A 22,431-nucleotide genomic window follows, 5' to 3' on the forward strand; every position below is an offset into this window, starting at 1 on the left:
GGAAATAGAAACAAAGCGCCCAGCATGAGCCCACCAACAGCTGGTTGGGAAATTGCCACAGACTGTTAGGGGGAGCTGGAAACTAGAGATAGGCAATGAAAAGGTTAGAAATGATAGTTTAAAAAAAGACAAATTACTCCAAAGACCATATTCTTTAAATCGCTGAAGCAAAACATGTTTATTCGATTTGTTTGGATGCCTATTACAAAAATGCTACTTTGGGATTCTAGGAACCCAGTCTGTCAATTTTTCAGTTTCTGCACTTTCATGGTTGCTTAGAGCTGTTTAATGCAAATACACTTCCAATAAGAGATTTCATGCCCCTAAATTACACCCAGTTAAAAGCGAATGAAAATGTAAGGTAAATAACTATAATCAGCCATATTATCTTTCTCTCGGCACCTCTCACTTTACAGCCATGTTTAAAGACATCTCTGGGGTCCTATCCTTTTTAACAAGCAGCAGCGTATTTCCTGGAATATTACTTAAGATGCTGTGCAGTGAACATTACACAGGTTAAAATGTTACCTAGAGACCTAGAAAGAATTGCATCTGTTGCAGAGCCATCTTTTTTTTTTTTTTTGCCACATTTTGGAACATCTGAGAAGATGAAAGGGCATTTGCTGTGGAGGGGATAAAAAGAAATGAAACGAGTTTAAGTTTGTCTTTCATGTGTAAGTTCATTGATCAGCCATTGCACGCAAGTTGGAAAAAGTAACTCTGGGAAGAAATGAATGGCGGAGGGAAAGAAATGTACAAACGAGGACCTACTGGGTTTTCCATACAAAGAAAGCACTTAAAGAGTAAAACCATCTATAAGTTACTCTTGGGAGAGGAGCACTTTAGGGAACCCTGAACATTTTTACCTTGGAACACCTCTTTTTTTTTCTTTCTTTTTTTTTTTTTTTGAGTCAATAGTTCTCCAAAATTAGTGTGCCAAAGGCTCACCTTGTGAAGTATTTACAATTCAGAGCTCTGGGCCACCCTGCGAAATCTGGATTAAATAGATCAAGGGATTTTTAACTAGCACTTCCATTGAGTTTGTGGATACTTCGAGAAAATGGCTCTGTGATGTTAAAAGCACACATTTTTTAAAAAAAAAATCACAAATACCATTTTAAAAAGACTTCAAAAGCATTCATATAGGCTCTCCCTGCAAAGCACACAATTATGATTTATAGTCAAGCCGGTAAGAGTATGATTAGCATGGAAGGCAACGGGGAGAAGGGATTAGAAGAAGGATCAATAGGGGCTCAAATATGTGCCATTATCTTGTTCACCCAAAATATAGGATGGTGTTGTTCTAACTGTCATCCCAGGGTTCAACTGCCTCAGTTCAATTTTAGGAAAATTGGTAATCATTTCCTTTTGTGGAAGGCACAATTTCTAAAGAACCCAGTCATTGAAAAAAAGTGACATATCACCTCTCAACGTACAGAGCAGTCACATCTCAGTGTAGCTGTACCCACATGGGCAGCATGGCAGAAGGGGAGAGAGAGCTGGGTCCACTTCTAGTCCCATCCTGTCACTTACTCGTGGTGCAATCTTGGGCAGGAGCTAGCTCATTTCTTGGCACCCAGTAGGCATCCCTCATCTGCACAATGAATACGCATCCTAGGCCAAAGCAGACTTTTGTGCAATAAATATAAAACCACCACTTCACAAAATATGAGTGTAAAATGAGATAATAACGTGTATCCTTAACATAGAAGCTGGAACAAAGAAGTATGGTCACACACACACACAAAAATCAGAGAAATCTGTTATGAAACCAAGTGTTAGGACTTCAATTTCAGTGACTCAGTTTGGGGCATTCATTTCCTGACTCAAACTATGCGAGTTAGATTGCCGATTTTAAGTTAAGGAATCATTAAGATTTGACAGTGCAAGGTGGGGTCTCATTTCATAGACTCTTACGAATTAAGCTAAGAATACTATAGGAAGTTGGTACATTGACAGCTTGACCAAGAAGTTCTTATATGTTCATACTCTGAAAGTGCTGAAGTTTAATGATTCTTTTGACTTTAGAATGATTTTTTTCCCCCCATAGAAACCAAGGCATCAATGAAGCTTAGGTTTCTAGGTCACTTCACCAAAGCCTCTTTAACTTACAAGTAAATTAACTATTGTTGTTAATGGAAAAACATGTCTGTGGAACGCTGAGCACATCTTCGACTGCTGTCCAAGGTAGAAGGAAATCTTAGCTGGACCATCCCCTCCCTAGCTCCTTCAAGTCAATATGCTCCTATTAACTCAAGTGCCTCTGGAGTGGAACAGCATGAGCCCATCTCCATCAGGATCATGGTCACAGAGAGAACTAGAGGATTTCTTATGTCTCAGAGAAAGTAGGAAGACACAGCAGATTGGGCAGCTGTACATCTGTTGTTAATCTCCTTTACAGAAAACATCCGGGACACTTTTAAGAGATGCATTGCTAAGAAACTGTATGGATAATAGCAAAGACACATTAATTATAACCTGGATTTTGCTTCCCTATTATTATGTAACCACTTTCATTAATAGTATTTGCTGGGACATTTGGAATTTATTTTTTGAATATTCTCATTAGTGTGAGATTTTATAGGCAATGTTCACCTTGTTTATGTTCTTCAGTATCTTTGAACAGGGATGTGAAAAGAATCAGCTGATGCTCTCCTTCCTACGCCTTGAGCCGCTAATTTCATCCTTGAAAACACAAGCTTTGGAGCAGGCGCCAAGGCAGTGAGCTGTCTGCCCAGGGCCGCTGAAGATGAGGGAAAGGGATACTCCATGTATGCCTTGCAATTCTGGAGACCTAGGAGATCATCTTGGAATTTCCACTGGTGCAGAATGTCTCCTGACATCCTCTCTGACTTCAGCGTGTGAACACCTGAACGGGATTACGAGCCACGATGGAAGTTTTAGGGGCTTGGCATAAGGTCCCTTTCAGCATCCTCGCTCCCCATCTGCATCGACAACAATGTGGGTACCGAGCTCACCCAGCACATACAGAAGCTGTCAGAGATACTCAGATGATGCTAACACTGATGGGCTTATGGAGGAAGACAGGGGAAGTTTGGCTAAAGCCCAAACCAATGTGGGTGGCAAAAGGAGAAGCCAATCAGCCCATCCAGAAGGTGGGTTTGACAGGTGCCGGCAGCCATAGTGGCCCAGAAGGTAGCTGGATTACCTGCCAAGTCTCTGGATGTAGAACGATAACCCACCGCTTCATCGACTGACTTATGTCTCCTGCGGAAGGCGCGTATATGAGAACCACTCACTGCGGACACCAGACGGCTGTTTTCTCGTCACCTCTTTGCTTTTATAAATTCAACAATTCTGTCCTCTCTCTAGGATACCATAAAGCTGCTTAAGAAATCCAAATTAGTCCTTTTTTTTTTTTACCCATCAGAATCAGGAGCTTGGATATAACCTCTTTATAAAAGCTTTAAATAATCAAGCACAGAATACCCCGTAAATAAGCAGTTGCTGTACTTAATACAGACCTCAACGGTCGGGAGCCAGAGGGAGAGTCCAACAAGGTGAACTAAGTCATCTCTAACAACGGACCAGCACTCCCAGGCTGACAATTCACAAATCTGGACTCCTCGGAGCTTTGCCAAAGACAGACAAAAACTTCTAACTATTCACTTTTAATACAGCACGCTTACTGTTTTCTCCAGAACAGTGGTGGAGGAAATACCTCCTCCTCAAACTGGTGTTCAGATTGTGGACATTGGGAAGCTCCTAGATTAAAGCAGTGACGGGAACAATGCTCCCAGAGCCATTAGAAAATTCAACAAAATTATGTGTGTGTGTGTGTGTGTGCATGATGTGTGAGTGTGATGTGTGTGTGTGAGATATGTGATGTGTGTGTGATGTGTGTGTGTGTGGTATGTGTGGATGGATGTGTGTGTGTGTGGTATGTGTGGATGTGTGTGATGTGTGTGTGTGTGATGTGTGTGTGATGTGTGTGTGTGTGAGTGTGATATGTGTGGTGTGTGTGATGTTTGTGTGTGGTGTGTGTGTGTGTGTGAGATATGTGATGTATGAGTGTGATGTGTGTGTGAGATATGTGATGTGTGTGATGTGTGTGTGTGTGGTATGTGTGGATGTGTGTGGTGTGTGAGTGTGATGTGTGTGTGTGTGAGATATGTGATGTGTGAGATATGTGATGTGTGTGTGTGGTATGTGTGTGAGTGTGGTGTGTGTGGAGTGTGTGTGATGTTTGTGTGCGATGTGTGTGTGTGTGTGTGTGTGTGTGTGAGTGTGTGTGTGAGTGTGTGTAAGTGGTGCAGTATAAAGTCTGAAACAATTCAGTTGGGTTTGAGTGGAAAGAATATTGACCCAGAGTATACATTTTATCTTAAGATATGCACCATATTATCTCAAAACTATGTGAAGAATTAGCCTTATGTTTTAGTTCTCGGTCCCAAATCATAAGGACCTTGACACTTTAAGGAGTAGACCAAGGGTATATTATGTAATAAAATTTTAAACCATGGCCGTGTGAGCTCCTTTGGTTACGCTTAGGGCTCACAGGTAATTGTAATACATTTACTCTCTCTGTATCTTTAAACTGCAAAGTGTACACTGGAGAGAGGTCCGGGACATGTGACCACATCCAGTTCCCGTGAATCTCAGATAAGGACGATGAAGAGAAATCACAGAAGACAGAAGTGCATTCTGGGTGTCACACTGCCAAGTGAAGTAAGCTTCTGGAATACTCAGGCAGGGAGCCCAAATTTCTCCCTCACTTGCTCCTAGCTGTCACACTGGAGGCAGCGAAGGCTAGGCAATGAGTAGCAATCCCAGATTCAGTTGGCCTCTTCATCCTGTGATTATATATCTGTGCTAGGAAAACATGATTGGAGCTGAAAGAGGGGAGTTGGGCTGGGAAAGTCAGGAAATGCATGTACCTTGTTCAGAGGGGGAGGTGCAGGATCAGAGAGTCAGGAGCTAGATAAACGCTTGGGAATCGATGGGGAGTCCCAAGCAAAGCTTACAGTCAATCCACCTACAGAGAATTATTCATCCCCCTTCTCTGGCTTCCTACCATAGAGGATATAAGAGGTCATTCTCAGTATATAATTGAAGTCATCTCTCCTCTTTCTAAAATGTAAATGTATTTATGCTCTTCAGCTGCCTCTCTGTATTCTCACAATCCACTCAGTGACAAGGTGCCACCAAGACTTCTTTCTATACCGGAAGTCCGTCAGCATAATCGTCACGAGGCTCACCTCCCAACCTCTGTTTCCTAAACTTCTAATTTCCAAATCACCTCTTCATCCTCTGCATCCGTCCTGCCTTATGGTCCTGGCTGGTGCTCACCTTGAAAATAATGGTAATTATTCCTGCCTCTGTGAAAAAAGAGAGCAGAGGAATCCTCGCTGCCGACCCTCCGGGGTGTCTGCTTACCCACACACCTCAACGCTGCACTGTTGCTAGCCCTTCTAGAGCTCATAGTGAGTTGGGGAAGACTCCCACTAGCTAAATAAAAACAAACATAAGAACTGTTGAAATAGCCCTGTGGCTCTTCCCAGAAATAATACTAATGACCAAAATGATGCTCAGTACAGAGGACGCCCAACTCATGACACGTGACATGAGCACAAAGTACAGCATTGGTTCTGCCAGCCGTGTTTTGATGGGTCGCAGCTTTGTGGACGCACTTGGCCTGAGGGCCACAGTGACCTCTGGCTAACTGCACATCCTTCTGTGTTCACGTTCCTACTTGTCCACAGAGCACAAAGCTGTCACTGCTCCCTCAAGTGCTGGTGAGCAGCCCTTGTGTGAAGAGCGCAGAGCTGGAGTTGCCACCATAGCCCCTTTTGAGGGGGTCGTTGGGTATAATTGCACATATGTCTGTGCTTGCGTATTTGTGGGAACATGTTACACGCTTCTCCGAGCTTTGCAGAACACACCTGCAGCTGAGTCACTCTTATTCTCTGTCTTTGTCCAATGTGTGTCCAAAGCCTGTGTCATTCACATGCCTTCTCAGGACCACATAATGTCGCATTATGGCAAATCCCTGTCACAGGAAATGTCTAGAGAAGACATTACCAGCATGTAATTCTTCGTGGAGTGTTTTTTTGAAAGACCGTGACATGTCTAGCACCAGGGTAAGTCTCTTTTTTAAGCTAAAAGGCACTTACGGAAAGATATGTAAGTGTATGTATGTATGTATGTACGTACATGTGTGTGTGTGTGTGTGTGTGTGTGTGTGTGGTGTGTATAGGGGCCACGATGGAGAAAAGAAGGGAAAAAAACAGATTATGGGTTTGAAGAGATATGCTTTGGATCTGACTCGCAAGCTGTAAGGAATGGAAGGTGGGAGAGTGACTGACAGCGGGAACAGCAGGCAGCAGAACCTCACAGCTGGTCCCAGCTGCTGCCCTCTGTGCTCAGAGGATAGACTGAGTCTCATTTGGAGAAACACCCGGACATGCGGAGGAGGAAAACCCATCGGAGAACATAGGACGTGCCTTGCGGTACCGAGGATGAGGACAGTGGAGGTCCCAGCTAAATTAAATGCCACTTACACACCACCATCCTCCACTGCTCTGCTGACAGCATGCTACCAGGGACTAATCGTTATCTTATTAACAAGACAAGAGGTGGCTCTACATGGGATCCAATGGTGATCCTGCCTGGACACCTGGATATGAACTTCGAAGCCTAGAGCATGAAGAAAGAAGGCAGCACGCCCGGTGCAAGACGCCTGTCTGCACCTCTCTGTGCAGGCACATCATGAACCTCTGGGTGGTCCCACTTCCTCACACACAAAACAAGACTGCGGCCGCCCCTACCTTGCAGGGCTGCTGTAAATATGAAAGATGACTTCAATAGAGCTTCTTGCACAGAATCGGCAGGACTCCATAAGTGGTAACTCTTATGAAAACTCAAGAGAGGGCTACAAATTATAGCATTTATTGCAAATGCAAACTCCCCAAGTGATAATTAGGTAGCTTCCATTTCTTAATTCTCAAAACAAGATAAGCAACACTCATTTCCCTTATGGGTGACTCTGCTGCAACTTACATTCCTGAAATAACTCAGAAGATCCTACCTGCCGATGAAGTGGTTCTACCAGAAACCAATGGCTTAATCGAACTCTCTGTTCAACGTTAAAGTTGACAAGATAGCCTGGATAGTCTGCTGAATGCTGTGTGAGATTGCTAAAATTAAATAAAGTCATTCTGCGTGCACTTGGGGCCCGTTATAAACACAAACAGTGTCTTTCCTCCTAGAGATACTTTTTGTTTCCCCTTTCTCATCTCTTTACTGCTGGGCACTGCTGAGCTTAACAAAGCAGACTTGGCTTCACTTATCAGAGTGAGTACAGGAAACCCTAAGTGGAGGAGACACCCAAACACCAGAGACGTGACACTCAGCACGCAGCGCAGAAGACGGCTTAACGCTGAGCACCTCCAGCAGCCACACGACTATTAGGCAGGTTTAGGTGCTAGAAACACAGATGCGTCATCCGCATTTCATGTGGCTGTGAACCCCACCCACTGTTCGGAAGTTTAGGGCAAGGAGGATGTCCTGGGGCTCTAAGCAGTGTCTGCAATCTTAGCACTGAGCAGAGATATTAAGAGAATGCACCCAACAGAAGACTCCGCTCTTCTGAACTGCTCAAGGAGAATTCCTCACCCCAAAGGAAATGAAGGGCCTGGTGCAGATAACTGCCTTGTGACATCCATTTCCATGCCACCCAAAAACGGCATTTCATTCAAACCGGAATCATTTCAGAATTCTTGTGAGCATCCAAGACACGCTGAATTTTTCTTCATACTATGCATACCTAAAGATTAGCCCAGCGAATTAAAGATGCGAGGGATACTGCACGGAGTGTACTTCAATGCACGTTAAGGTTTTGAAAACGTTGCCGTAAACAGATACTAATGGCTGCCCATCACACAGCAAATGGGCTGCATAATTTTTACAGGGGGCTGGAAGGCTGGATGTCACCCAGTACAGCTTGCCTGCCACCTCACGCCCAGACATCCCTTCACTCACTACCCTCTGGTTTTGTTGGTAGTTTTTGTTGTTCTTTGAACCTGCCCAACCCATTCCTACCTCAAGGCATCTGCCAAAAACATTCTTTACAGGGTGGGCTCCTTCTCCTTGGTCAGCCCTCAGCTCCAAGGTCAAGCCTCCTCTGACTGCTACTCATTCTCCATAATTCTTCTCTTTTACTTTCTTCCTAACATTCATCACTGTCTGGAATTCTATATAGTTCTAGTTGTACATTCATTTAATAATGGAACCCCCACCCCCCACTAAGCTTGAAGGTCTATGAATGCTTAGGTTCTGTCTGTCTTGTCACCACTCCAGACCCAGCATCCGGGGCTCTCAACAAATACATATTTATGAAAGGAAAATTCATTACAAAACATCTAATACATTTGTTAAAGAAGTTTCCGAAAGACATCTAGTTAGAAATAACTTGAAGATGTACGGGAGAGTAATGCAACATCACACTTTCATAAATGCTACGTTTCAGACTTTTTCCTGGCTGCATCTCTCTACCCTCCCATCATCTATGCCACCCATTCCATTTCATGTGCTCAAACTCAACGAGAAGAACTGTCCAACTCTAGATAAATATAATCAGCGCAAACCAACAGTTCTGCTGATAGTTTCATAGCCTCAGTATCACTGTGAATCAGAATATTCGCTGAGAAGTCTCAGCCTCCAGTCTAAGGTGATGAGAGAGAGGCTAGATTTGATGGGACTCAAACAATTCACAGAAACCTCCAGCACCCATGGTCTACTTGGGCCTTTGTCATTGCACAGAGGACCAAGAACGGCCATAACTGAACAGCCAAGCTCTCCTGTGACTCGCTCCAAGGATGCACGTAGCCTACCCCCGGCAACACCAGCCATCCTTTCTCAACAACTTCACATGCTCCGGATACGCTAAGGTCGTGGAAGCGAAAGGCTTACATTCCGGAAATACGCTTCTCCTAAGGAGGAGATGATGTCACACTTGAGTGATCGACCTGAATGAAGATAATTCCTGGGACATGGGACCCAGCAACCAAAAGAGAGAACGTAAAGAGAAGAAGAAAAAAAGAACATCTAGAGAATTCCTACCATACCCGTCTTATAGCACCCACTACCAAATGACTAGTGTCAAACCTCTCTTTCCCTCCCAAAGAAGTGGCTGCATATAGCTTTTTCCTTTTTCTTTTTATACCTTTAGTTATAAGGAATATGTTTGTACCCAGAAATCTCTCGAAATGCCTTGGTGCATATTTATGACGGTCTGCCTATGGGGGTCCATGGGTGTGGGCTGGGGGATGTGTGTGCACACGTGCACTCACTTGGAAGGCTGAAAACGTGGAGGTAGGGCCTGTCACGCTGGGAGGGTCCCCACGAGCTGGAACATTTTGAGGAGGGAAGACTCCGTGTTGTAAACTGCCCATGCAGCAGGACTGAGGAGAAGGCATCGCCTGGCCACCGGCTGTTACTGACTCTGGGAAAATGAAAGTACAGCATCTCTGCACCTGCTCACCTGATGGTGAAGGAAGGAAAACCCATTACCGAGTGACAGGAGACGAAACACCAAAACCCACTTCAGCAACTCATCCCACGGCTGGTGATTAATCTCACACTCCCACAGCCTGATGCACATTAACCAGATAATTAATAATTTCTTCAGGGATTCCGGCTCGGCAACTGTTTTATCAACCTGCACAGTATTAGCGGGGAAATGCTGCATTTGTGATCAAACGTCTGGAACCAGGAAACGGCTGTAAAGCAGCAGCGAGGGCTTTGGAGCAATCCGCGAGCCTCGTTCAGAATTCACAAGGATGGTGGGAGCGGTCCAGGCATTTTTTTGGTCACAACTGTTGGCCGACCTCAGTTGCCAAGGAATAGCAATTCGGCCACGCCTGCCGCCCGTTGAAGAGCCCTTTATACATCTCACAGATTTGGACTCATATGAGGCTCACCATTATAATGGTAATACTCAAACTAGAATAAGCCAGATACCTATTAAAGCCTGGGAATGAATCTTTTTAAAGGGTGCATAATCTGAGACCTCCCCAAATCAAAAGTTTCAAATAAGTGTTTGATCAGAGCCATGATGGTTGACATTTTTTTTTAATACTTACTGACTCTCATTAACATCCGTCTAATGAAGGAAGGCACAGAGAGCCTAGATCACCCTTTCTGAGTCTCCTGTGCCAATGTATCCTTCTTCTCTCATGTTCAAACTCGTTCCACAGGGAGAAGCCAATTCATATACATATATATATATATTTTAAGATTTTTAAGACTCTGAATAAAATGCCAAGGAGAATAATAAATCATAAGGATTGCTATTAACAAGGCTCACCAGTAAAATTCCAGCTTGCTCATTTTCTCTCCTAATGAGAAAAACACTACATTGAAAATATCGTGCTACATTTCCTCTTAACTCCATCCAGAATGCTATTTGGATGGAAAAGAAACATGAGTGTAATCCATCCTCGTCAGAAAACACAGTGGACCTGGGTTTCGGGCTGCCACCCTCACACCGTGTTTTGGGGTTATGTCTGCCAGCTCTCCTCGGGGATGCTATAACAGGCGGCCAAACAACACTCCGCGTGGGCTTTGCCATGGGAGTGTTAATCAGCATGGCTGGCAGTCCCTGAGTATGTCCACCTTCTGTGGACATGAAGGAGAAACTTCCCTCAGACCTCAGGGCTGGGGCACCTGCAGCTTCTCCTAAGTGCGGAGTACACAGACAAGGCACAATCCTGGGCTCAGAGTGTCTGGCTGGAAGCTTCGAGCCACATCAATTGTCTATTTCTAGCCAACGTGCAGAAGCATAAAACAAGTATCTCCCCCAACACACATCGCAATGTAATCTTGCTGGAAGAGCCTGGTTTTTTCTCTCACTCTAATTTTTGGATGTTTTTATAGTTTATTGTATGTCCTTATGAGACTCCCCTCAAATCATTTTTTTTTTGGAATAAAATAGTACATCGCAAATTAGATAGACAAAAAGAGAGTGAACAAAAGAAACCAAACTGTAGAACTTCGGGATAAACCTAAGATCACTTAATAGTAACACAGAAGAGCTGGAGCTGGAAGAACTTGGGGTTGCCGTCATCTTCCTCCCCAGTTGAAGGCAGTGTGCCATAGGACACGGATCCCCAGAAAAAAACATGGGGTACCCTGTGTAGCATAGATTTTATTCTGATTTGGGTTTGGGAATCAATTTTTGTATTAAAATATATATCAGGGAACAAAGTGCAAACTTCACATGCATAGTAAAGATGAGGCGGAGACTTAAAACAAATGATTGCTACTGGCCACTTCAGGCCTGGCCTCTGCTGTTATAGAATGAATGCTCTTGTCCCCCAAAAATTCATATGTTGAAATCCTAAACCCTAATATAATGGTATTAGTAGGTGGGGCTTTTCTGGGGGGTGATTAGGTCATAAGGGTAGAGTCCTCATGAATGGGATGAGAGACCTTATGAAAGAGACCCCTTCAACCACCTTCCATCACATGAGGGCACAGTGAGGAGATGGCCACATGAATGAAGAGGTGGGACCACACCAGACACTGAACCTACCAGGGCCTTGGTCAAAGTCTTCCCAACCTCCAGAAATAATTATATGTTTCTTGTTTAAGTCACCCGGTCTACGGCATTTGGTTCTAGCAACCAGAACTAAGATACAGCAAATTACATGCTCGTCTATACGTTCCTTGACCTCTGCTCTTGGAGTACGTGGGTAGAAATTCTCAGAAACTTTCAGCTAGGTTACAGTAGAGATATAGAAAACGAGGCCCAGTGCCTTGACCTGGTACAGCGTTAGGCTCCTCAACTTTAAAACAAGGGTAATAATAAATATCTCACTGGCTACCATGGAGACTCAATGAGAAAATATGCGTGAAGAATATCATAAGCTACAAATCAGTGGTAGCTATCAAGTCTCAGTCAAGCACGCATATGATCCAGGTTCACAAGGATCCAGTTTTGACCAATAACTCTGCAACCTTCCCCTGTCTGAGATCAGAGCCACCTGCTGGTTTATCAAACTACAATACCATGGAGGGCACTCAGTTCCCAGAAGGCAAAAGTAGACTGGGAAGGCGTTACACTGTAAGTCGTACTATCCTCTCCTGGAGGATAAGGGCCTTTGCTAATTTGTTATTCACTTCCTAGAACCGAGCACACCCCCGGTACTGAGCACTCAATATACGAGTATTAGACACCCGGTGTTAGCAGAACAACTATTTGTTGAACTGAGATTTGAGGGACAGACGCATATGATTAAGCCTGAAAGCACTGAAGTATCACAGGCTTGTTTCAAAAACAAAGCCAAACCATCACCATCAACATCACACAGAAGAAATGAACAGAAACAAAACAAAACCCAGGAATGTGAATGTGGTACAGGATGAAGACCACTGGATTTCAAGTCACAAGACCTGGCTTAACTCCCTGATTTTTTGTTGTTTTGTTTTTAAGCAATGTAAACTTAAAAGGCTAATCACAACCATACACAGCATATGTCCTCATTAAAATAAATAGAATAATAATGCTCATCTCAAAGTGTTGTTGTGAAGAATGAGTTCATATGAATAAGAAAAAAATCTGTGAAATTGCAAAGCACTAAAACACACTAACTACTGTCTATTATTATACTTCTGCATGGAAATGAAAAGGCTTGGCGCGTGCACACACACGCGCACACACACAGACACACACGCACACTGTAGGTTTTTCTCTATCTCCCAAATGGCTGGATTCCAAAGCAAACTAAAACAGGATCTTTACAAACTAGAGGCAGTGTTTTAAAATAACTACACACCATCTCAGCCACTAATTATTTTTGGGGTATTGCTATATGCAGCTAATTGAAAACGTTCAGTCCTCTCCATTCATTAGTTTTATTGCAAGCACGCCAATGAATTAAAGCGAAATCCATCAGCGCCACCTTCCTTGGAACTTTCACTGTCTTTTTACCAAGGCCTTGACCTGACAAAAACAATTCACAATAATTCAGCACAAGTCACAGGACTGGACAGAGGATGGAATTTTGGCATGTCTAATAAATAGGACACCATTGAGAAAGTTTGACAGAACGCCATTATACTCTTGGATGTCAGGAAATGGGGCAGACAATGCTTTCCTTGTTATGGCAAGGGGCATTGTACATCACTGACTACCCTGGAGAGTCTGACTAGGAGCAAACCAAATGTGAAGAGCTCTGAGCAGGATCGTTACTTTATTAAAAACTCACCTAAGCACAGTGTTAAGAATGGATACCTTACAAAAGGATATATTACAACGACCGCGCCTAAGAAAACTGCTGTCATGTCCATATGAAGAAGCATATACTCGATATTTATCGGAATAAAATGAAAACACGAATTTGAAAAGGTATCTGTACCCCTATGCTCACTGTCACATCATTTACAGCAGCCAAGACATGGAAGCAACCTGGATGTTCATTGATAGATGAATGGATAAAGAAGATATGGCACATATATACAATGGAATATTACTCAGTGATGAAACAATGAAATCTTGCCATGTGCGACAATATGAATGGGCCAACAGAGCATGATGCTAAGTGAACTACATACTTCAACAGAAATGGTAGCTCTCTACATCCATCACTTTTGTTTATTAGTAATGACCATTTATTGAGTAATTTTTATGTACAGTGCATTTTATATACCTCTATTTAGCACTCATTTAGCCAATATACATCATCTTATCTAGTAGGGTCTTTTAATCATCAGTTTACAGTTGAAAAAAAAAGAGGGCATGGAAAAAAATACGTTAATAGACCCAAAGTCTTACAGTCATTTATATGTGGCAGACATAGGATGCAAACCCAGACTGGCACATCAATAAAGCATATGCTTTTCTGAACTTATTTATACTTTTAAAATACCTGGAGGATTCACACATATTTTTACTCAAGCCAACTGCTTTAACATCTGTCTCTCCCCAAATGTATTTGCAATTCTATTCATACTGGTAAACAACGTACAATAATAGTCTATTAAATTAGTACCTACTACACGTTCAATTCTATACTACCAATGATCCTACAATAATTATTTTTAAAATCATAAGGTGTGCCCATATAAAATTCTGGCACAGTATTTCTATACCTATGCATCCTTTGTATTTATATTTTATCCTAGACATACCAAAGAAGAAAGTATATACAAAGTTATATTAGATTGTGGCTTTGGAGCCAGGAGACCCAGGTTCAAGCACCGACGCCATGCTTTTTTCAAGCTTACTCACTCTGTGGCCTTTGAGGACCCTTAAAGTGTGCTGAGTCTTAACAATCTCTAAGATGGGAATAAAAATGTGTGCCCCGTCTGCCTCAAAGGGCAGTCATGATATCAAGGAATACAATCCTTGCAGGAGGTCCTTTACATCTATAAAATTCTATGTGCTGTGAGCATCGTTATTCGTGATAATTATACACTCTGAGGAGGCTTATGATTAAAGCAGTTGTTTGCTTTTTGCCCTTTTATGACTTTGAAAGAACCACAGTTACATCCTGAGGAATTAGGAAGAGGGAAAAAAGAAAAATAAAGACACAATGCATTATATGTCTATACTATTAATAGCAAACTATAAGGCTATATCTGCAAAAGAAAATGACAACATGGAAAGCACCAGAAAAGTGTATTCCAGTGGACCTTGGCCAGGAAAAATCTAGTGCAAGTTCTTAAAAATCCCATCAACCTTCCGTGCCATTTTTTAAAACTTCGTACTGTCTTCCTATACTGCTATTTCCATGAGCTCTGCTCTCATCAAGGGATAAAGTGAATCAGTTGGAAGGCAAAACCTTGAGTTCTAATCTCAGCTCTGACATGGAGGATTAATATACAAATATTTGTAATGTTTCCTGAAGAGGAAAATTCTGGGGTTTTTTTATTAGCATTAACAGCATCTCCCTATGTGTACCTGGCCCCAGTACAACATTGCATATTTAATATTGATTATTAGATGAGCTTGTTACACAAATACAACGTTACTTTTAAAAATACCCTTTCCACACTGTAATTCCAACACGCTGCTAAGAGGGCATTTTTCAAACCATGAGAGGTGTGGCCATTGTCTCAAACTCTCAGTTTCTCTCAGAAGGGGCACGCAGGTAAAATGTCTCAGGGTGAGGAGAGGGCTTTGTCCATGTACCCATGTCCAATGGTCAGATGCAATCACTAAAAAACCGCACTGTACGATTTCCAGAAGGGCTAGCAGTGTGGATGGCTCCCTCTTTGTACATAAACCCTGATACTCCCGCTGCTAACTCAGCAGGGTGCCCAGTGCCAGCGCTGCTGGTGCTCCACGTAACAGGAGGTCACCCATCTCTCGTGCTCGGAGGCAGCCTACCTGGCACCGGCCACCATAACTGCCGCTCAGCTGGGGGACATAAGGATTCAACAGACAAGCAGGCGACAGGGAGTACTTCCTTCACCTCTTTCCTCACCCCATCCAGAAATCCTAGGTTCTAGGCAAAAGGTTCAGGGGACAGGAGGCATTTATTTTCAAATATCATTTCCCAGACCCTTGTTCAACGGTCCAAATATAACGTGAAGAAACTAGAGGTAAGACGGTCCTAGTCACAAGTGTGTGGAAAAGCATGGGTGCTCTAATTTCTCCCTCTAATTTCCATCAGTAATCTTGGGAGCTTCCTTAGAGTCTCTTCTGTTGGCTCGGCTTCTGTTGGTCTGGCTGCTGGAGACTGCCACCACCCCACGTAGAGCAATGGTGGGCACCCTGCGGTGGCTACTAGTTACCCAGGGAGCTTCTGGTCCCCCAGTTTGTGGGGCTACTGGAAGAAGGTGGGTTAAGGTAAAACAGCAGGGTCACCTCTGCGTTGCTTCTGAAACAATGCCCAGGTGCCCGGCTGCCTTTCATTCTCTCTCATCCCTGGTTTGGCATAAAGAGGCCAAACAGAGAGCCACAAGCTAGAACAACCTGGAGAAAAGCAATCCACCTTCTGCTATCCTCAGGGAGGTTGCAGATGGGCGGCACGGCCAAAGGGAGAAGGTCATGTTGAAATCTTTCAACATGCGGATTGCATTAGGACAGAAGTACACCTCTCTACCACCCAACCCAAAGCAGCCAATAGAACTTCAAACACACCCTGCAAGTGAATAATGATTGCAAAGGGAAACTCAAACTACTGTCATCGTGTCACTTCCGCAGAGTGCAAGGGTAGCTACTCAAGACTGTCTCCAGAGGAGGATGGAATAAATGACACAAAGGCATATCACGGTGATGCTGAGAAAAGAACCCAGGGATGGCTATTTCTGCAAAGCAGGAGCTTTCTGTGTGGACCGGAAGTGCTGATGGTACCGCAAGGTCCCTCTGCACACACGTTACCATCACAAACTTCCAAAGGTCACAGCCAGTGGCAGTACCCTTGTTGGTATGCGGTGTGATGGCTCACCTCCAAACTCCAGGCAAGCCTCTGAACTATTCATCAGGGGAGGAAGATGGCTGTTTTTCTTTATATCAGGCTTTTAAGAACTTTCAGTCATTTGTGAGTCAACATTTCTCTGCCTGTGTGTGTGTATGTTTGTGCGCGCGTGCATGTGTGTGTGTGTGTGTGTGTGTGTGTGTGTGTGCGTACACGCACTCCCCCACTTCCCTCTCCCTTTCAGCCTCAGTTCAAACATTAACCTTTGATGTCACATTTTTGCTCCTCATCAGAATGGAAAGAAAGAGCTTCAGAGGAGCCATTGAGTTGAGAGACTAAAAAAGATGACATCACTTCAAACGTAGGCTTGCCAGCAAATGATCCTTTCAAGTGCTCCCCTGTGTTACCAGCCAGGGACCCGCCACTCTCCCTGACCACTGCACGCTGCCCCTGCTTCACACCGTTTGATCACCATTTGCTTTATGTCACCGTTCATAACATCCCCCATGTGTATACGTGTGTGTGGCACTTGTATACTTTTTAAAACTCCTGTTCGTGTTCACTTTATAAACTCCCCAAGCGAGAGAGAGGAATTTATTAGCATCGGTTACCAGCTTGCTGATTCTACATAAAGTCAGTGAAAACATATACATGGCATTTGCCCGGGAAGAGTATCGGAAATGAGAAGTTTTGGCCGTTGGCTCCTGTTCTTTCTGATGCAAGCATTACAAGGTCCATGAGCATGAAGGCCCTAGGGATGGGTCCTAGACGCCTGGCACGTATCCCTTGTCTTCTAAAATACAAAGGGAAACTTCTCACAATTCATTCACGTCAGATGCAGACCATGGTGAGAGGTGTTTGAGTATCACCACATTCCTTACCTCACCAACTCGTGAGCCAACAGTGATAACAAATATACATTAGAGCCTGGTTGACCTGGGTTCAAGTCCCACTCCGCCACCACTTCCGTCTTCTTTTGCTGGGTAACTAACCACAAAATCCCGTGGCTGAAGAACCACCACCACTATACATGCCCACAATTCTACGTTTGGGCTGGGCTCAGCTGGACTGTTCTGTTCGTCCTGCTGGTAGTCATTCATGTGGATGCATTCAGGGGGCTGGCAGGGGGCGGGGCTTGCCTGGGGTGCTCACATAGCTGTACTCTCTCTTCTCGCCACGTGTTTCTCTCCCTGGCCTCAGCACACAGCCTCTTTCTTAGGGTAAGTAGACATTTTTACTGGGTGACTCAGGACTTCCAAGACAACAAAAGAGGCAGCTGGTGAAGGCTTAGGTCTGGAACTGGGACAACACCATTTCTGCCATGATCTGTTGGTTCCAGTGAATCTCAGGGCCAGCCCAGATTCCATGGGCAGTAACTGCACAGGGGTGGCGCTATTGAAGGCATGGGCCATTTGGAGCCACCAACGAGCAGGCCACCACTGCCACTTCACAGACCACTTTATCTATACATTTGGATGTAATCTCAGTTTCCCCACCCATTCAAAGGGAATGATAACATTCTTTTTTTTTTTTTTTGAGATCTAGCCATTAAATGTGATAATTAATGTAAAAAAATGGTTAGCACAGTGACTGGTACACAGCAAATACTCGGTAAATAGTCTTTTTTGCATGTCCCCAAGTACCTGGATTATCCAAAAACTCGTGAGCCCATTCCTATCACTGCTGACCCCTCCCAAGAGGGCAGAGTCCACACAGTTCATGGTAAACATCTCAGAAGTCATCCCAGTGCTGGGTACAGAGCCTGGCAGTCAGCGAGCACCTGGACATAAGTCTTGTTGATTGATTATGTCACCAAATGAACTGGTATGCGCTGCCTCCAACCACTCACTTCCACAACACACAGACAGATTGAGCTATTTCACAAGAATTTCTTACACGTGAAGGAAAAGTTATCAAATTCAGTGTCATGAGCAATCATCACAGTCTGGAGTTCATCTTCACCTCTTTTTAAATATAGTATAGATAAAGCAAATTTCCCAAACATGTTTTGCCAGATTTCCTCTGCCTCAATTTTGAAACTCAGGCACACTATGAGAACTATGTAACCCATATGTCTATGATTCATTTTTACCCAGTTCATCAAAATGCTGTTTTTGTATTAAATGTCAAAATGCCTTTTATATCTTTATTTATAAGCCCTTTAAAGCTGTTATTTTAAAATGATGGTAGAACATTTTTTTGGCCAAATTTAAAATCTACAAAGGCAGTTTTGTTCCAAAAATCAGCTCCTGGGAGAGTTAATTTTGTTTACACCTGGGAAAATTCCTATTTTCAGAGATAGACTTTCAAAATTTATTTTAAATACTCAAAACCCCCTTATGCTTCACTTTAAATGTACTAATGAATGTGCTACTGTGTGTTCACAGAGAGTTTAGAAAACTAACATGGGACCTACTGTCCATTGAAAGGAAAGCCTTGCTGTGTCATCTCATTCTATCTCAACTCAGCACCGTGGCAGGAAAAAATGGTGAGACTGCCATGTGTGACCTATTTGTAAGGGTAAAACGAAGTGCAGATTTCCTTCTTCATCGTACACGCTTCTCTACACAGACACACTATGTGCTCACCTTACTCCTGACATCCAAACTTCATCAAACCTTTGCCTTTTCTGTCTTCTTCCTGTAACCTTTTCATTTAAAAAAATGGTGACAATCTAAGGGACCGCTCCATAAACTCGAATTTCTGTGATAAGCTAATTGCAATTTGAATGAGATAAGTACATACCATAAAGCAGAGCACCAACTAACAAGAAAAATAATCTATAAAAGTCTATTTATGTTATATAATGTTCTAATGTTATATAATCCCAAAGCTCTATGTTTCCAAACAGAAAAATTGAAAGAAAAAAAATCTGAAAATGAGAATAAGGTCTGTGACCTTAGACAAATCAGACTCGGAACTTTAACGTATCCATCTATAACATGAGGTAGCTTACACGACCCCATCACAGACGCACTATGAATATCAAACAAGTAACACAATATTTCATCAACTACAAATGAGATTAGTGATAATAAATAGCTGGTATGTGTCATTACCTGTTTTCATCCTGCTTTCAATTGTAAGCTGGTATCAATTCGTTTGCTTCTCTAATATTTCCATTTCAGAGCAGAAATATGTATGTCTAACCACTAGAGAAACTACAGGAAGTTAGTTGCCATAACTTGTCAGATCACAAAGTGAGGTCTTGAGTGTTTATTTGTTCAGGTTCATACTCTGTCCTAGAACCAAGGGTTTGCTAATTTCAAGTCACCTGCTCAGCAGAGGGCCGTAGTCTGTCCCTTGGTAAGGAAACGCCATGCACATGGCACTGACACCTTTACACCCAATTTGTCAAAAGCTCGATCACTCCAGGAACAGCATCTATGCGTCTGAGCTGAGAAACACCCTTTTCCCAAATACTTCGGCGAGGAGACCCATCACGATGCTAGAACCTTCGGCTCAGACTGACAAGCAGCTCTCAGATTTGAATGCCCACCAGTATAGATCCAATGCTAGGTGAACAATGTTTTTGAGTAAACAAAGTTTGCTTCCTTAATAACTTATTTAAACAGAACGCATTCGCCTTATTCTTCTTTTAAAGAATGCAAGGAAAAAACAAACAGGCTATCACACTATCACCATAACTGGTCCCTCTCTCCAGAAATCAGACAAGAGACACTCAGATTGCACACCCAAATTAGCCTTGCATGGAGGACGAATAGCATGTTTCTGTACCACTGCAGAGCTGACCTGGGTGTTAATTTGAATTTTAAGCAGAATCAAGCTTTTGCTCAGGTCCATCCCACCTGCCAGTGTAGAGTGGTATAACAAGATAATTACTTCCTCTTATTTCAAAATGCCAGACACCCAAGTAAGACTTCCATGAAAATGAACAGAGCACCTGTATTAAATTTTATTCTAATGAGTCTAAGGCTGAATATCCCTGGCATCTTGCTATGTTATTCAGGGAAATGGTGGCAGACGCTGCATAAACCCTACAAAAAGGCAGATCCACAGTGTGTGAAAACGTCGTGGTTGAAAAAAAAATACAAGGTTGAAATTCAAGGTTATTTACAGGAGGAAAGTAGCAATGATGTGCTTGTGCTACAAAACTATTGTTTATGTAGTCCATCAAAATTCTAAAGATTTTAGGTGTAAAGTCTTCATTCAAAGGCCATGTCTAGAATTCGGGCTTGACCCCAGCAAAGCACGGCTCCTCACAAACAGACTTGATCGAGATAGGTATCACCAAAGCTGCATGGAAGACCAAGAGAACCCCGCTTGTGTGTCAGCATGTGTGTACATGTGTCTATATAAACAGTTGTGTGCCTGTGTTTGTCTGACTGGGCAGGGCCTTTCACATTCACTATAGGAACCACCACTAAGTGATACAGGATTTGAAAAAAAAAAATCCTGAATTACAGCAGGTCCTCCAATAATGTTGCTCCATCCAACATCGCTTCATTCTAATGTTGATGAGATGCTCTAGGAACTGCCGTTGACATCAACTAGCCAATGGTAAAACTGGTTTCGTGCTATGCCATGTCAGGTAAAGTCGCAGAACCTATCCATGATGTTAAGTGGACTTACGACTGTAAGATTAACGAAATGCAGGGACAGTCCTGGATTTGACTATTTTTGTGCAACGCTACGTCACTTACTACACAGCTACCTTCCCAGGCTATAATAGGGTTTTGATACCCACCCATCTGGTCATTGGACAAATAACTACCCAAAGATCTGTTCTGGAGTTTGGAGGAAGAGGTTAAAGGAAGGAGGTGAACGAAAGGTCGCTGGTGCAGCCCTGCCCAGTGCCAGCAGGACACAGCACCTCGCTGCCTGTGTATTAAACGCACCTTAGCGTCTAGAGGAGTAAATGCGGTGGAGGCAGCATAAGGGCCTGAGATTCCCAGCGAGGAGGTTCCCATCCCAAATCTGACACTTCCTGCTTCCGTGACCTTGAGCAATTTTACCCAGTTTACAGATATCACTACATTCTGCTGTCTTGTTTGGAAAGTGAATTCCATGATGCAGAAGGGTATCCTGGAGCGTCCGATGACTCATGACTTGGAATCTAGATATTCAAGAGGGATCCTCTAAAAAGTAATGTTTACAAGGTTTTTCCCATGTGATGGTCAGAGAGACGTCACACACGGCACGTCTGCCATGGGGGATGGAGTGCCGCAGGGGCGTCCAGGAGGAAACAGCACACATTGTGACTTCCTGCACATACTTCACTGAACTCGCTCTGCACCCTGAGTTCCATCAATGAAAGGAAGAAATGCTCGCTACCTCTTAGGGTTTGAAAACGTTAAGACAGATGGTGTCACTCCTCTGCCTAAGTCTTCCCCGGGGCTTCCCCTCTCCTGCCAGGTGAAAGGCAAAATCCTTAAAAAGGGCTGCGAATGCTGCAGACCTGACCACTGATACCCTCTGAGTTCCCCTTTTCTCCCCTTCCATTTCTAGAACACTCCAGGCACACTCCTCTCTCAGGGTCGTGCCACGTCCCCAGACACTCATCCGGCTGCTCCCTCACTTCCTCCAAGTCTCCACTCAGGTGCCACCTGCCCAGTGGAGCTTTCCTGCCCCCCTCACAGAGATTTCCAGCATCTCTCCCCTCCTCCCCTGCTTTCTCTCCATAGCACTTACCTCCTGCTAATATAATAACCACTTGTGAATGTACTGCGTTTCCTGCCTTAACGCCTTGCCCCAGAATAAAAGCTTTGAGAGGGCAGGAGTTTCATTGATGTAATCCCCTGCTGTGTGCCTACCGCAGGGCCTGGGACCAGGGATGTCTCAATACAATAGCGACAGGAAGGACAGATTGGTCGGGGGAAGCGTCAGGCAGAATGTCATCTGCAAATCATTGAGCCCAGGGCCTGGCACATGGTAAGAACGGCAGAAAAGATCGCTTTTACTTCTCGTGGGTATCTGACCGTGGGTAAGATGAGAATCTAGATTTGCGAGCGTGCTTGTGCAGCTTCTGGCCAGTCTACAGTGCAACTGACACCTGGGTTACCCCAGGGTACTGGAAGGCCACTGT

The 22,431-nt window shown here is 43.7% G+C and overlaps 1 protein-coding gene across 12 annotated transcripts in view; it reads right to left on the minus strand.

The window, feature by feature from the left end:
* Nucleotides 1-22,431, minus strand: part of ESRRG (estrogen related receptor gamma) — a 581,699-nt gene that overhangs the window by 378,769 nt on the left and 180,499 nt on the right. Inside the window, exon 1 of one of the 12 annotated variants that reach the window (XM_019639655.1) lies at nt 9,312-9,331. The exons of the other annotated variants lie outside the window; for them this stretch is intronic. The gene's annotated coding sequence lies outside the window, so the exon portion shown is untranslated. Of the gene's footprint in view, nt 1-9,311; nt 9,332-22,431 lie in introns of those variants that run through there. 12 annotated transcript variants of the gene reach the window in all.

The sequence above is a fragment of the Hipposideros armiger genome, unplaced genomic scaffold, assembly GCF_001890085.2.
Source record: "Hipposideros armiger isolate ML-2016 unplaced genomic scaffold, ASM189008v1 scaffold_45, whole genome shotgun sequence".
In the NCBI taxonomy this organism is placed as follows: domain Eukaryota; kingdom Metazoa; phylum Chordata; class Mammalia; order Chiroptera; family Hipposideridae; genus Hipposideros; species Hipposideros armiger.